Here is a 17,844-nt window from a genome sequence, read left to right as displayed (position 1 = left end):
TGCGGTGTTTTCCAGGCTCTTCAAATCTCATTGCATAGATGGCTATCTCCCTTTGATATCATGACAAGGACATGTGACCACATGTATCTAGAATTAGAATGGTTCAGGCCAGTTCAAGCCTTCACACTTTCACACTGGTTCTGCACCAAGCAGACAGAAAACACATAATAAAAATATAAATCTTACATTTAGGATAGGAACTGCTATCAAACTTTTCTCTTTTCTCAGGCAGTGCCACACCTGACAAAACACAACCAAAAGAAGTATTCAACAAGAAATTCAAGTGGCTTCATTCTTCAGAAAGGAATAGTAAGGATTCACCCAGCACTTACTATGTGATGACTGCTGTACTGAACATTTTACATCCTTTATTTATCTGAGGTCCTTAGGCTATCTAGTTCTAGCTATTCTCCCTGAAGTTAAAGTTGGGCAAACTCAGAGGTCCTTGGAAATCCCTGCCACCCCACCTGCCCCTAATAGTAGCCAGAGAGGTAGCTAGACTAAGACCAGGAATTACCTAGTCCTGATCACTCAAAGAGGATGAAGACTCCATGGTACAATTGGATGGGGAGAACTGAAAAATTATATTTTTATTATGGAAGGTCTGGCACCACTATCTTGCATCAGAGCAAATTCTGATGGAGTTCCAAACCTGAATCATTCTCCTCAGTGTTGTTGACTCACCGTATTTGGCTCTTTGACATATCACTTGCTCATTCTCTCTTTCTCTCAGCTTTGCTGCACACCCTCCTGAGACAGAAAGGGTGCATGAAATTGGTGAGAGGTGACAGAGCTCAAAGGGCAGCATTACCCTACTTGTTCCAAGGTGTAAGCCCCGGGACTGTCCTGTTACTCTCATCTCTACTCACAATGCTTTTATTTTCTGATGCTTATTGAACCTCGACCAAAAAGCTTTCCACATTCCCATCCCCTCTTCTTCATTCCATCTCCCTTTCCCTATCTCATCCCCCTACCTACATACACATTCACACACACACACCCCCCACACTCATACTCACACGCATCCCTTTTGCTTCAAAGGATATGGGTATCATATACTCAACAGAGAGAAAAGAAAACATTCATATCTCACCGAAGCCATATGTATGTACCTTAAGTCAGAATTTGACTTGTTTGGGAGTGGTTTCAATGTATTAGTTTCACAGTCACTAATCAATACCACAGAAGAATTCATTTCAAATACCTTTCTTTTAAATGGAGCTTTGACAGCCCACGTTTAGGGCAGACACTAAAACTAGAAAGAATTCTTTCTGCATCGCTTTTGTGAATACAGGATGTTGGCAAAAGATTATTAGAGTAGCTCTTTGCTGGCAGTTTCTCTTTGTTCTCCACATCTCGGAAACCTGCTAAACTCAGCTGCACGTAAAACAAAGCAGAAGCATTTTGGTGTGGGCAGCGATGCACCCTTTGGGTAGAGGGCCACATAAGTATTGGAGAAAACACTGTTAAAAGTCAGCACTACCTCCCAAGTCGGTGATTCCTTTTCTCGAGGTTGCATAATGCTACATGTTGCTCTCCTACATTCGTCTGGGCAGTGGACGCTCGACTCTCTTACTCTTCTGGCCTATTTTGAAGGGATGTGAAGGAAAAAGCTAAGGAAAGCCTCAAAGGTGGGGAGCTCTAAGTTTATGAACAGCAAGAAGGCAGCCATATCCTTCTGCTTTGCCGTGAAAATCAAGCATCACCTTATCGTTTCCTCACCAAGATTAACTCCTGCTTCCTGAAGAGTATTTCTGAGGTAGAAAGCAGAGGTGGTGAAAAAAGAGGGAGCTGAAAAGTCCAATCTGTCAAGCTCCATTTTAGAAGAAAGGAAAACTGAAAAGTGAACATATTTAACACGAGCCATTTCCTGCACTCAGGAGGGAAGAAAGCATGCTAGGAGCTCTGTGCAGGAGGAGATCCGCACTGGTGTTATCTCTGACCTGCAGCTTAGCCCCAGTGTCTCAGCTGCCAAAAAGCTCCCATTCAACGTTGTGCTGAGTTCATCAATGCTCCCCGTGTCAGGATCCTAACAGGAAAAAGCAGGACAGACAGTCTCTCCATTCAACCGCCTGGGGACCCCATGACAACTAAAATCCCCTCGCAGACCGTCCATATCAACCTTCGGCAGGTCAGAGCATGCAACCCCTTCAGAACCACAGGCTCAGGCCCACACCCTTTCCCCTTGTCAACATTGTCACTTTAAACAGAACATCGAGCCTTATCACGAAACCTGAAGTAAGTATGACAATTAAGATGGATTGCAAAGCCTGCTTGTGCTTCACAATTAACAATCACTTGGCAGCAGGTTCCACGCAACTGTTGGGGGGTATGGCAAGAACTTTATCCCTGCTTAGTGCTGCATTAGCATATTTAGTAGGCTGAAAGACATAATTCCTAAGATATGAACATATTTTTGTCTTTTTTAAAAATCTGCAATTAAGCTATAATATGTAGAAACTCTGCACCAGGCAATCAATGTGCAAATACCAAGATGGAGTTGGGGTAAGGAGGGCAAACAAAAGAAATGTTCCCCCAGCATTGGTAACAACCTGAACCGGTGGCTGCTTCCAGAGTCACAGGTCAGCTAGAAAACTGTGGCTCTTTCCTGTTCGTGACAAAATGGGGGAGCGGGGGTCTTGTGTTGCCCCACTGCTGCTGGCATCAGGTGAAACATCTGTAAGAGCATAGCTACCTGCTTTAAACCCACATATTTAAAAAGCAAAATAAAATCAGCCCCTGAAATGACCCTGGTGGTTACTTAACAAACTAGGCATTTTTCACAGAAAGCACCTTTTGATTCTCAATCTCTGAGTAATAAAAGATGTTGATAAAAATCACAAAGGCACTTTATTCTACAAATGTGAGGGCTTTTCCTCAAACTTCTCATTATTTTCCTTAGTGGTTGGCACATGTGCCACACTGATGAGAAGGGCTCAGGGAGTGCAGAGCCTGGACCAACGTGATGTGCCTAAAGACAACCCAAACTGCCATTCCTAACTTCTCCAGTGTGCTTGTTGCATAGATTCGGGCCTACAGTCCAAGCCTCTGTTGGGGCTGCAGAGGGAAAGAAACACAGCCAGATCTTTCTAAGATAGCCAGGACTTTGTCTTTCTTGACATCTGGGTTGCAAGAAGGCAGGATATCCTGCCAAATATATTACAGCTGTGAGACCCACCTTGTGATTAAGACTCAGCCAAGGCTGAGGAACACAAGAGACAGAGGTGAGGAGTTTTCTGGCAAAGAAAGCTCACCCTCTACAGATACCCCCTTTATAAAAGAAAACATACACACACACACACTCACACACACACAAAGTTTAGGTGAGCAGCTCTCTAGTTGCATAAAAGGAAGCATATGAAAGTAACAAATGCAATTTAGCACACAAAGTCTTTCTTTACAAAACCAGAAAAGTAGCAGATTAAAGCACCTGGCAGTCTTGGCGCGCCAAAAGAAAGTCTTAGCTGTGACAAAACAAAACAGGTGTACAGGTATAAAACTTTTGCTTTCCAATAATGCCCCTCTCTTCACTGGAATGCTTTGACAGGTGCAGAAGTTCAAGTTACAGTGGGGAAGTAGCAAATAAATACACAGCATTAGCGTCTGACGTGCTTGCTGAGCACCCGGCGATGTTAATAACTGGCAAGGTACACTAATCTCTGATTGCAACATTTGGTTTACCTTAATCTGGAGGGACAGCTGTATTAAAGAGGGAATTATACTAATCAGTTCAAGGCCCTTGCATATAAAACTTCCCATTAGGCTTAAAGTACACCAGCTTATGCTCATTCTCTAGGAGCCTTACATCTGGTTCTGAATAAGGCTGCCTCTCATTTGCAAGGTACAAACTGAAAACAAGGGGGAGGGGGGCTGACAGTTGCTGGAGGATGGGTGATAGAAGAGGAAGCTACTAATTCTTTGACATTTTTAACAGCACAAAACTAGCTTCTAGGCATCTTAATACTAAAAGAAAAAAAAAGCATGTGTTATCAACCCTAGGCCATTTTTTCCTGTTACCGGAGGTGACCAACATAAAATAAAATTGATGATGTCAGTCAAAAACAGCTAAGCACAAAGCTTGGCTTTGTTATCTTAAGTCAGAAGGTAAGATAGGCCATGCCATATGGCTCTAATCCGTCCCTATCTCCCATCACCTAACAGGAAACCTTCATGTAGCATGACCTTATTTGGCTGGTTCCAGGTTAGGGCTGCCCAAAGGGGATTTTTCTGTTTCTGCTATATCCAAAGGTTTATGTTGATTTTTTTTCTGAGCCCTGCAAACTATAAATCCGACTGATTACTCTGCACTCTTTTGCTTGACTGAGCCTTTACAATCAGACATCCCCGTTAACAATAAGCTCCTAATGAATCAAACATCTATGGCATTAGTTTCACCTAGCTGCCTCTTTCCCATGCACTGTGCTTCTTTGTCAGACCTGGTTTGATGAGAAAAGCTAGTGACACTTGCTGCACCTATTGATAAACAATTCAGTAATGAGGGGCATAACAAAAATTACCTACAACAACCTGATTAAAAACGACAGGCAAAGCGTACTCCTTGCCCTATAGTGAAGGTAACTCTGGCACTGTGGAGGGAAAATAATGAGGTAAAATAAAATTTCCTCCTTTACCACAGAGTTCATTTCTGAATGTGTGTTTATGAAGTGATGAAAATTTTTTTAGCAATGTTTTACATTCTTTCAGGCTATGTGATTATCAATAATGTTAGGAACTCCTAGAATTCAAGATGCTTCCCTTTCAACTTTCTGAGATGAACTCTCTGCTTTTTCTACTTAAATTTTTTGAATAACCTAACTAATATCGAGATCTTCACTTTCTTTCTCAAATGTGAGTCTAGTCATTGAAAAACTTAACAGTACAAGTAATAATAATTAGTTAAGTGTAGCATGGGGAAAAAAAGAAAAATTCTAAGACACACACACATAATTTTTTGAATAAAGTAGAAAAACTTTATGGACAATATCACCTCTCTAAAAGGAATAACTTAACCTTACCATGGGCATTGAAGTTCTTTTTATTGGGGTCACCCAGAGGACCTTTGCAACCTCGAAACAAGCTTCTACCCAGGGGAGGCCAGGCTCTCATGAAAGCTTGATTCAAAGACAGAAATGTGTGGGTTCTGCAATTGTGTAGCAGCATGTTGGGAGGGTTTCCATCCGTGCACAGATGCACTTGAAAATCAAATATGGACAAGAGGAATGTTTTTTGGAGATGGAAAATGAGTGCTGATGACATGTTTATACTTCACAGATGGATCCAGTACAGAACCATTTTTTGTAAAGAAACAATATCCACCATTTGCTAATTTTTTTTTTTTTTTGAGGAGCTACAAAATGGTGGCACAGAAGTGAATATTCCCATCGTACATACTCCACCTGTTCCTTGGTCTTACAACTGTCTTCCATCCTGAATGTAATCATTGACTATTGTAGTCTTATTTTTTCTCAAATGTTATCCAAAAGGATGTGAAAAAAGAAATACAATACACAAAGGCACTTGGAAGAGCGAAATTATTTGAAAGGAATTTACTACATACGAAAAATTGGAAGATGACAAATGCTATTAAGTAACAAATGCCGAATTTAATCTTGAAAAATTCATTTTCTTATTGGCAAATTTTCTCCTTGTATCTGATATCAAATCAATTTTTGAATGTCTTCTATCAAGAGTTTTACATGCCTTCTTTATTCCTTTGGCCCACCATTTGCCAAATACCACTCTTAGGTATTGGAAACTCTGGAAAATGCAAACACTTCAAGTTAGATTAATTCTATTTATTGGCTTACTGTTGATACATTATAGTGATAAATATTTCATAGTTATAAATATGAATTAAGATAACATGGAAATGCACAATATATATAGGATATATATTTATAAGATAGTCAAAAACATTTGCGTGCCAAAGAACATAATTAATAACATTGTTTGTAAACTTTGCTTCCTTAACAGAAGATATCAGAATCATCAAATCTTAATTTATTGCCACATCAGTAATATTAATTTGCCACTTCCGGTGTGAAATATTGACTAAAGTGATCCACTTCAAAGATACACATATCAAAAAAATAATAAAGGTATGGATGTGAAATATGAAAATTAATAGTTTTATTTGTGCAGTATTTAACATATTCTGAACATATTTTCATACTTGATGAATATTTTTAAGTGTTCCAAATAATATATAACATAGTAACATTAAAATTAATTATTTTCTTACTATTGATCAAACAAACTAATTTTTCCTGAGGTTTTACCTTTCTTACCATCTGTATTCATGACCTACTGAATTCCACAGCTGACTTTAGTGAATAATATTTTTATTCTAAGAATTAGTCTGAGGCTAAGAATTAAAAATAGAATATGAATCCAGGCAAATGATCAAACAGCCTGAGACTGGATAACAAAATCCTGACAATATGCATAAATCAGCATGTTCTTGCTACCCTTCGTTTTCTGGCAGAGTACCAAACATCAATCTGTGGTTTCCCATTCGATGATCCTAACACCTTGTTATCATCCTGGTACTAACAAAAGCCTGTGTAAACCTCTCCAAAGAAAGCAAGTCTTGATTTTTATTACTGGATTTTTGACACATATGAATAAGGCCAAAACATTTCATAAATCCTTAATTATTTTTTGCCTATACATCAAAAAATAAGTTTTAGTCAAAGCCTTAATGTAGTTTTAGAGTTTCACAGAAAATATTAGTACTCTACTTAAACGTATTAAACTTTGAAATAGTCAAAAAATGGACGTATAGCTTTCCAGTTATAGCACTTCTTACATAGTTACGTTGTTCATCATCATTTTATAAATACATAGAATATAGAGCTGGAAAAAATTAGAGATCATTTGTTTCAATTCTCTTATTTTAAATGTTAGGGAAAGAAGGTCTGAAAGGTAATATTCAAGTTCACATAACAAGAGTGCAGAAATTGCTTTCAGAAGCTTGCTTCAGAACATTCTGTTTGAATATTTTGTAATGATTATAGTGGACTAATTTTGTGTCACTAATCACATTTTCTAAGTACTATATCCAGTATTATAATAATCATGTTGGGAGAATATCACACTAAAAGGATAAGTGAATAATAAAAAAAAGTTAATCATCTAGATTCTCCCAGCACCTAAGATGTTGCCTGGATGTGAGGTGTCTGTCTCGTCTTTAAGGTCATTAGACTATTAGTGAATGAGTTAATAATGTGATAATACAACCGGGTCCCTGCTGACAATCAGAGATTATGTAACTTATAAAGATGCTGTTGACCAAGGAACAGCTTAAATGAGGGACTTTCTGGCTCAATTATATTGCTCTACCTTACAGTATTAACATACTGGCTATTCAACTACATCATTGCTATCATTGCTATGACGTTGTTTACCATCCAAATATTTAAAAATTAAAACTATAGAATCATAAGGTATGCTTTCTGAACCAAAACAGATGAAGAAACTCTGTGGAGATTAAGTGATTTCCCAAGATCAAACAGGTACTTAGATATATCTAGAAACAAGCAGTACAGGATTACAACATTTATTTAACAAGCAGATTTTGTGTCAAGTCTGTGATAACTAACACCAATTTATCTTATGGAAAAAAATGAGCAGACCCTTTACTTTGGGGGTTAGGCATTATACCATTGCAAGAATAAGAATAGTCACTCTGGAGAAACGATAATTTTACTTGATCAGCAGGTATACAAAAAGATCACACCCTTCTATCAAAGTAAAAGAGTAAATACCAGTTAATACAACTGAATATCATGCTTTTGAAACTTGATTTCCTTTTTAAGCCTTTCCCTGGTTTCTATTTTTCTAATCTGTCATATTTATTATGAATATGTTAGAAGGAAAATATGGTAAGTGTATATAGCATCACAGTTGTCTGTAGAATTGATCTATAATTTTTTTGGAGAGGTAGATTGGGGTCAGAAATTTTCACTTAATTTTTTATCTTAAAAAGTAGCATGTTTATTATAGAAAAAATTATAAAGATAAGCAAAAAGTAAGTAGATAGATAAATAGATATATAAACTAAAATCTTGCTTCTCATGATACCATGTTAGTATCTAGCTTTTCAGAGTTTCACCTGTGCAAATATGCACACATAAATATTTTATCACAAAGATGAGGTCATGCTATGCAAAGCATCTTTTGATCTGACTTTTGCTCCCTAAGAATGCATTGTGAATTACTTTCCTGGCAAAAGAAATAGATCATCTTTTTGCCATCAGAATAGTCCAAGCCACCATCATCTCTCACCTCCTCTATTCGAAAACCATACTAACTCACTTCTGACCACCTCTCCAGATGACTTTGTGCATTACAGCCAAAATGAGCTATTCAAATGCAACTCTGGTTATGTCATTCCCTCTCACCTTCTTAAAACATTTTATTTGTCTATATCAGAATTTCTCGAACCTGAGCACTGTGACATTTTGGACCAGATAATTCTTCTTCTTCTTTTTTTTTTTTTTTTTTTTTTTTTTTTGAGACAGGGTCTTGCTGTTACCCAGGCTGAAGTGCAGTGGCACAATCTCGGCTCACTGCAACCTTCGCCTCCCAGGCTAAAGTGATCCTCCCACCTCAGCCTTCTGAGTAGCTGGGAACACAGGCGCGCACCACCATGCTGGGCTAATTTTTGTATTTTTGGTAGAGACAGGATTTGGCCATGTTGTGCAGGCTGGTCTCGAACTCCTGGCCTCAAGCAATTCTCTCACCTCAGCACCCCAAAGTTCTGGGATTACAGGCACGAGCCACTGGGCCTGGCGTGGACCAAATAATTATGTGTTATGGAGAGCTGACCTGTGTATTGTAGGATGTTTAGCAGCACCACTAGCCTCTACCAACTAGATGCCAATAGGACCTTCACCAGTTGTGACAATCAAAAATGTCTCCAGACAGTGCCAAATGTCCCCTGGGGGACATAATTACCCCCAGTTGAAAACCACTGGTTTATGCCAACAACTAAAATCCACAGCATAGCACACAGGACCCTGCATGCTAATCTGGCCCCTCCCTGCCTCTCTAGCATCGTCTGACTTGACTCTTCCTCTTGCTCTTTGTCTTCTTCAACCACACAGGTTCCTTTTAAGTAGCCTAAATTTATCTGCTCTGTCCTGCACAAGATGTTTGCCCATGCTGTTTCATCTGTCTGATAATGTTCTTCATCTATCCATCTCCCCACCTTTTGCCTAGGTGACTTCAATTCATCCTTCAAATTCCATTTGAAGAATCACCTTCTCAGAGCATCTTTTCTGACCTCTTTTAAGAAGTGTTGGCCAGGCACGGTGGCTCACGCCTATAATCCCAGCACTTTGGGAGGCCGAGGCAGGTGGATCACGAGGTCAGGAGATCGAGACCATCCTGGCCAACATGGTGAAACCCCATCTCTACTAAAATACAAAAAAAAGAAAATTACCCGGGTGTGGTGGCACACGCCTGTAGTCCCAGCTACTCGGGAGGCTGAAGCAGGGGAATCGCTTGAACCTGGGAGGCAGAGGTTGTAGCGAGCCGAAATCGTGCCACTGCACTCCAGCCTGGCAACAAAGCGAGACTCCATCTCAAAAAAAAAAAAAAAGTCTGAATCCTTTGCTATGCGCTTTTATGGAACAATAGGCCTTTCTCTCAGACCTGCTATCTCCTTTTGTTTTAAGTGCACATTCATTAATATGATTGTTTCTTTACTATTTCCTTCTCTAGACTCAAAGCTCTGTGGACAGGAGCCTTGGTATTCTGAACACCTAGCACAGTGGCAGGTGCACAGTAGAAACTTGATAAATACTTGTTGAATAAATGGCTGTGCCAGAATCACTATATTTAATGAATGTCATAATTTTAATGAATGTACCATGCATGCTCCTACCATTCTGAGATTGGGAGTAGATTTTGAAAGCTGATGAGCTAAGTAAGAAAGTTTCAATGATACCTTTCAGGAAAGGCAAGTCTTTGAGAGTTTCGAGCAGAGGTGTGATGAACCAAAAGTTTAGTTTAGAAAGATCCATCTAACCGTGCAAGTGAAAGGAAGTGGAAGCAGAGAGTTCAGTCAGAAAACCATTTAAATCATCCGGTTATACAGTAAAAATAAATTAGGATGGGTGGTGTTGGTGGAACTGAAAGAGACAATTATAACAGAAATTGTGAAATAATTAATGGAACCTACTGATGTGTAGGATTTAGGGGGAAATGGACCAAGGTAGAACAACCCAGAGACAAAACATTCACTCTGTACTTCTGACTATGCCACTTATCATTCAAATGAGGAAGAGCTGGATAACTTTTCTACATCAAAGTCAATCTTGACTTGCAAAGTAGTCAAAAGGGCAACAAAAATCATTTATCAAGCTTGAAGATCATGAAAGAGTCCACTATTCTCCATATGCTTTGTTTGTTTGTTTGTTTGTTTTGAGTCACCCAGTTTGGAGTGCAGTGGCACAATCAGGGCTCACTGAAGCTTCAACCTCAGGAGCTCAAGTCATCCTCCCACCTCAGCCTCCCAAACTGCTGGGATTACAGTAGGTGTGTGCCACCACACCTGGCCTCAATATGCTTCTAAACGGAGAGAAGAGCCAATATTCTCAAGTAAGGTCATCCTTACTTGACAGAGTTGAAGCAATTTTCCTGAGCCTCAGGTTTAAAGATGAAAAGGGATGGCTATCTCACATCTATGTCAAGCTATATCCCAAGGCCTCACTGGTATTAGAATAGTGGCTGATGGGGATCTATAACATCTCTATTCCTAACTTCTGATAGTAGTTCCAACTCTGCCAACAGTTACAGGTGATATATGTGTAAGAAGAAAATATGTTTCTCCCAGCTATAAAAGGATGTGGCTTCATCAGACTCTGTCTTTTTGGATCCAAAAACCAAAAAGAATTCTGGTTCAAATGGTGTTTGGCATTAATACAAAGAAGAGAATGCTTCCATCAGTGAATGTTAAAAGCCACAAAAGTCTGCCTAATGAAGACATTGAATACTTCTTAGTTCACATATGTATGTTTATAATTTAAGATAATTGAATTTTTATAATTTTATATAATGTAAGGTTATAATTTTTATGTAATTTAAGATTATAAATTTTATTATTTTTATATAATTTAAGCTTATACACAGACCAAGGCATTGACTATTAGATATGATTTCAGCCATTTTAAGAGAAAATGCCCTAGACTTTTCTAACTTTGATCAGAGAAAGATTCTGAATGGAGTCTGTTCCCACTGTTAGCATTAGATATGTAAAGGTGTATGTGAGTCTTAATTTTTCCAGCAGGATCAGTTGTGTAATTTATATTTATTCTTATCTCAGCTGCACTAATTTATAAATCCTAATCCTAATTAAGATCCATACATAGTAGCTGCTATATAAATAAACATATAACAATTGTATTATTTTCTATTGTTTACATTTTAAATTATTCATTAGGATTCAGCTAATCAAAATAATTTCATCTGTAGGCGAAGACAAATTTGGTTCACTTGCACAACCAACTAAAAAAAAATCCTCTGAGTAGAATTTTAGCATTATAGACATGTTAAGATTTTTTTAGTTCATATCGAATTTGCCTAAAAGTATTTTCCCATCCAGCATGTTGAATTGCAGACCATCAGAGCTCTCGTTTACTATCTTGTAATGCAGCAAACAAAACCTACTTTTGTTTGTTACCTAGCTCCTGTTGGTGACCCTGAAAAGATCAAGTTACATCTGACTTTCTTATTTTTCATTGGTGGTGTCAATTCTTCTAGTGACAATTACACAGGGCTGCTATAGTTTCTGCTTTCACTCTTAAGGGGCTAACTAGTTACTAGAGTTGCCTATGAAACCCAAGAGTAACCCACAAAGCACAAGTAGAAATTGCATATGCTCATCTTTCTTTATTGTTCAAAACTAACAACCTCATGAAGGTTTCAGAAAATGTCATAGAGTCAGACCTCTAACATCATGGCAGTTTGAAGAGAACAGTGGTTCTATCAATAAAATGTCAGGGAAGATTTGCATGGTGAACCTCTGACTCTACTTCAAGGGATGCAATTAGATAAATATGCTAGATTTAGAGAATTGATCTAAAAATGTAGCTGCAGTCAGTTCCTAAGGACTTCAGAATTTTAATATTTACGAAATACATTAATTTTGTCAAAATAGGGAGAATCAGACAGAAAGAGCTGTCAGGGGTCCTCACTTTGCCAAGCTAAATCATAAAGAAGGGTTACTAACTCTGCCACTGTTTTCCATGTGGAGACCAAATCTTCTTTTGACTACTGGGTAGCCTCTCCCTGTCTCCACAGAAGTTCATGTTTACCACATTTGACCTCTGCACCCAGCACTCCCAGACCTCTCTAAGTATGTGCCTACTGTAACATCAGATGGAATCTTTCTGCCTCCCTTTGCTCCCAAAAGTTTTAAATTAGCTGAAGTTAACATATTTAATTGAGAGCCACATTATAACATTGTTCTAAACAGTTTGTGTTAAATTACATAAGACACTACTGGGATTTTAAATTTCCAAGTAACAGATCATCTTGAAAGAGGTTACAGTCAATTGTTTAATAAAGTGAATCACTGAAACTTTGAGCTCATTGAGGTCATTTTAAGCTATATTCTATGATACTCCAATTAGTTCATTCAGTGCATATTTATCAAGTCCTACCATGTGTAAGGCACTGTGAACCAGAACAGCCATAGGTTTATGGAGTTCCAGGTCTCATGATGGAACCAATGCTTCAGAACTTGTGTTCAATTATAAGCAGATATGAAGAACTTTTTAAAAAAAAAAAAAGTTTGCTTTATTTGATATAAGCTCTCTCATCCCAGCCTTCTACTCAATTATCTCTTTAGCCATGCATATTAGTATTTGATAAAGAAACTCATTTCTAACATCTTTATATGGTGGAATTTATGATGTCATGGTTAAAACAATGGTCTTTGGTGTCAGATACGTCAGAATGCAATGCTGCTTCTGCCACTTACTAGCTTTGTGATATTGGAAAAAATCCCTTAATCACCCTGAACCTCAGTCTTTTCATCTGTAAGGTAGAAATACTTATTTTATTTTTTTGGTGACATCATGAGGATAAAATAAAACAATCTGCATGGAACCTTTAGCATATATTCTCACATGTAATGGGCATTCAATAATTGTTTTTATTATAAAGAGGAGAGTTTGGGTGAGGAAAATGTGCATGATGCATTTGGTAACCAATATGACTTAGCAGTACCAATAGATACAGTGGCAGAACTCTCTTCCACTGATAAGGGAAAAAATATGTAAATCTTGATGGAACCACAGGAAGTAAAATATCTAGATCTAGAGCAAGGAGAGAACTGTGGTGCTGGGGAGAAAAGAGCATCAGGAGTATCTTAGCTAGGGTTCCACTAAAAACAGAACCTGAAACAAGGAATAAGATGCATGTTAGTTTTCCCTAGAAATGAGAGGGAAGGAATAGCAGGAATAAGGAAGGGCTGGAGGAAAAGCCAAATAATGTTCCTAAAGGGTACCTAAGATTCCTGCTGTTGAAAATAGGACCTCTGAGAATGCCTAGTGCTTTTCAGAATTGCCTGGTCAAAAGATCGTTGGCGGGAATACTTATCACAAAGATTGCCCTGGCAGGTGTTAATTCCCCCTATATTTCCATGCTAGGCCTGAGGAATCATGAAGCAGGCTTCTGCAGCCCTGGAGAAGGCTCTGAGGCAGAAACTGGGATGATTCACAAAGTGTTCTGGAGGTGGGACCACCCAGACCCAGCCTAGGTTTCCTAGGAACTGTCCTCTAAAGCTATAGTGAAATCACAAGGGGGCCTGGGGATCTAAACTTCTCTTCTACAAATAGTCCTCCTGATAAGCCACGGAAAGCATCAGAAAGTGAAAAATGCTACTAGCAAAAGTGAATGCTGGCCCCAAAGATAAATCATATATTTGGTTTTCTGGAAGCTTTGGCTTAGTTTCTAGATTATTATTAATCTAGCCACTAGATTACTGTAACCAAAGTTAAATGAAACAAAATAAAAGTGCAAGGACATAGAATCTTTCCCCTCCCAGAAGTTCTTACCAGGGTTAGAATCACAAGGATTTTAAACTTGGCTACCTATATAGTCAAAATACTGCCACAAAAAAGATGTGGCTTTGCTAACATAATATATCACTGCATCATTCAATTCTCTACACCTACAATCACCGAACACTCTAGGCAAAGCCTGATCGATGTAAGCTACATTCGTCCATCTTCTCTAATGTCTCTATATTAGTCAGGCTGACGTCACAGTATACTGAAAATGACAAGTCACAACTTACCCTAGGAACATGATACGGGAAATTAAACTCAGCATTAAGGAGCTAAAAAGCTTTTGGTTTCTATTTGAAGGGGGCAAGCTGGTTGGCCTATCTAGTCTGACAGTAAAAGGTAAAATCATTTTAAAATAATAATTTCTAAGTATTCAGTCACATATTCAATGCATGGCTGTAATTTCTATCCAACCAAAGTACTACCCAAGGTTGCCAAATAAAATACAAACATTGCATGGGACATTCTTACCCTAAAAAATTTCATTCGTTATTAGACATTCAGATTTAACCGGGCAATCTTTATTTTTGTTTACTAAATCTGGCAACCCTAGTGCCCCCTCCAAACAAGAAGAGAGAAAGAGCTGCTTATTAAAACAGACCCTAAGTGTTTTCGAATGATGTCCCGTACGTTTTAGGACTTTCCAGTAGCAGCAATATTAATAAATTGGTATCTGAATTAACTGTAATGGTCTACATATTGTTTTCTTAGGCATGTTTTTAAAAACTTTTCAAAGCATTTCAATAATGTATTTTGTCACAACATGGCCATTTGTATCTTGAAAAAATATTGTGGTAATAAGAGGAAAATCCCATTTCAAATCACTTCAAATGAACTTTCAAGAGACTCATTTACTTCAGTCAAGTAAGCATACCTTAAAATGTTTTCATATTATTCACTTAAATATTCTCTCATAAATAAATAGAGTTATTAATCAACTTGTAAGTCCCAGAACCGTCCTGCAAAATTCTTTGATAAAGAAACATCCAAAAACCACATGGAGAGTCACATCATTTTAGTTGCAAGATTCTTGTTCCAGCTCACCTTCCAAAACAATTTCGGTCAAGTAGAAATGCTCTGACAATCCTCACTTAGAATAGCAAATAATCCCTGCCTTTTCATTCATTCACTCATTACCTCTCTAAAAAGAGAATGTGCAGTTACCAGAATTTTATACAATTAGTGCTCCAAGAGTGTTTTAAATGCAAACCTATAAGAGGAAAGTAAAAACAAATCAAAGTTAATTGTGACTGGCTGGAACAAAATGCTTAAATCAATAGAAGGATGGCTCATCTGCTCATGATTTACCCATTACCTGGGAGACGAACACTTCCTGCTGTGCTTGATTTTTGATACAGATTTACCATTGCCTGTATCCTACACACACATGCTAAGGAAACCCAGACCTTCTTTGGCTCCCTCTCTCATTATCTTCTTTGCACTTAATAACCTTATTCATTCTTATTTTATTATTGCTTGTGTGCTCTTCTTTGCAAGGTAGGCCTATACACACACACAAAATTAGAGTTTTAAAACCTTATAAACAAGCTAAGGACTTTACTGCAAAGCAGAGAAGGCACCAATATCTATCTATGAATTGCTGTCTTCCCTCAACTAACCATAACCTGATTATTATGATTTTCAGAAATCCCCCAAAATAGAATACAACTTCTTTCATAAGGCATTCCTTGGGGAAAAAAAAAAGTTTGTTAAAATATTAAGATATTAGAATCAAATGAAGAGAAATAAAAGCCCTCTTATTTGGAAATATAAGGTAGTAAATTATTTACTGAAAGGGCAGCCTTTAAACCCAGACACAGTGTCCAGGTGACAGACCTAGGGGAACAGCGATGATGAGATACCTCCTCAGAGTTGGAGCCTCTGGCTTTTGAAGGCCACGAATACTCTTCACTCTTATCGATAAAGACAAACTCATCTTGAGACCTATGCTGACTCTCTGCAAATGCCCTTTACCATAGCCAAGTATCAAAGAAATGGAATGTAAAATGTACCTGCAATTGAAGGTTAATACCTAACCCTGAATTAAGTATACACCAAATTTAGGTATCTCTGCACAAGATGATTGTGTTGATACATTACTTTTTTCAGACAACTGTACAAGTGAAAATCTTGCAGCTTATCCTAGTAGTAGAAGTAGTAGTGATGATTTCCAGGGAAAAAAGATGTAAAAGATCTTTGAAATAAATTCTAATTTTTCTTATTCTATTTGACAATTAAACAGATGATGTGTAACTACTACCACCATATATTTACTGGCAATTACCTTCTGTTAGCTTTCTAGCTATGTTTTTTACTGGTACATATGGATTAGCTAATATAAGAATATAGAGATGACCACATGTGAATAGTAAATGGACAAATGCTATGTTACATTTTTAGCCAAGTACACCCAAATAGGCCAGCCAATCACATGAAAGTTAGAAATACAGTTCCCATGTTAACATTGGAGTATAAATATAAATGAAAAAATCTAGGAACACATCGATACAACAGAGGAAAACAACAGCATAGTGCAAAGGATGGAAATTTTGATGGTGTACCGAAGGAAAAAGAATAAGGAAAAATCTAATACAAGTGATAGTCAGCTTTAGCCTTTCAATTGACTGTTGGCTTATATTCCACCACCACTTCCTCAGAGTGACCATTTTAGTTATTTATTTATAGGACAAGACATTCATAACCAATAACAGGGTTGTAATGATAGTAAATGTAGAATTTATGATACATTAAAAAAAAAAAAAAAACTTTAACCAACACTAAAAAGCCACCAAGGATTGGGGTGGAGGGTAGTTACCTAGCTCACGGTTTTATTTAGTGACGGTTCCACTTTTTCACTCACTGCCTGCAAATCAGCATTTTTAGTGGACAAAGGACTCAGCAGCGGCCTTATGATTGCTTCTTTTCAAATGGTAATGGCTATCCTAACTCCTCTGCCAGGTTTTTCTTACCAGAGCACAAATTGCAGTTTACAAGGCTCTGAGGGGGAAAAAAATCTTAGCTGAATATCTTTTTTTTTATTCGACAAACTGACATGTAAATTACCCTTTAAGTGCTCCACTCTAGGGCTCTGATCATCTCCTAATTGTCACAGTCAATTGTAGCCAACAGTCTCTTCAATCCCAAGCGCTTTGACAACAAGCACAAGGATCAAAGCAGAATCAGCTCCCTGCAATATCCTTCTGTTTAGGATGCTACAAAACGCCCGCAAAAGAAAGGTGTAAGGGCATTGCTGTAGAGGAAACTGAGAGTAGCAAGTATTACAATAGTCATTTTTGTCATCCTAAAATTATGCTGTATAAGCTGCCATGATCTTTAATCACATGTGCAGAACAAATACATAAACCTCCCGGGCAATTAGTATGCTCTTAAGATTATACTAATAATTGAGCTTTACAAACAACACCATCTCCATGGCTTAGAAAAACTATAACACTGTTATGGGATAGCAATCATTTCATAGCAGCTTGAGTATCAAAAACTATTGTCAAACATACTCCATATTTCAGCATAAATTCTAAAGCACAGTTTTGATTACTTGGTTTGGTGTCAGGATTCACTGCTTCTCCAAACTAAATAGCCCATTCAAAATTCTAGAGTTTCTTAAAAATTAACCTGGAGAGATATACCTAATGTTAAATGACGAGTTAATGGGTGCAGCGCACCAACATGGCATATGTATACATACGTAACTAACCTGCACATTGTGCACATGTACCCTAAAACTTAAAGTATAATTTAAAAAAAC

At 37.8% G+C, this 17,844-nt stretch overlaps 1 long non-coding RNA gene across 1 annotated transcript in view; it reads right to left on the bottom strand.

Annotated features, from left to right (window-relative positions):
* Positions 1-5,533: 5,533 nt before the first annotated feature.
* The window catches only part of LOC129031756 (uncharacterized), a 57,804-nt gene continuing 45,493 nt past the window's right edge, over positions 5,534-17,844 (bottom strand). Inside the window, exon 3 of the long non-coding RNA XR_008501111.1 lies at positions 5,534-5,757. This is a non-coding gene — a long non-coding RNA (uncharacterized LOC129031756). The remainder of the gene's footprint in view (positions 5,758-17,844) is intronic.

This window comes from Pongo pygmaeus, chromosome 11, assembly GCF_028885625.2.
Source record: "Pongo pygmaeus isolate AG05252 chromosome 11, NHGRI_mPonPyg2-v2.0_pri, whole genome shotgun sequence".
Lineage (NCBI taxonomy): Eukaryota > Metazoa > Chordata > Mammalia > Primates > Hominidae > Pongo > Pongo pygmaeus.
This window is presented reverse-complemented; position numbering and strand designations above follow the sequence as displayed.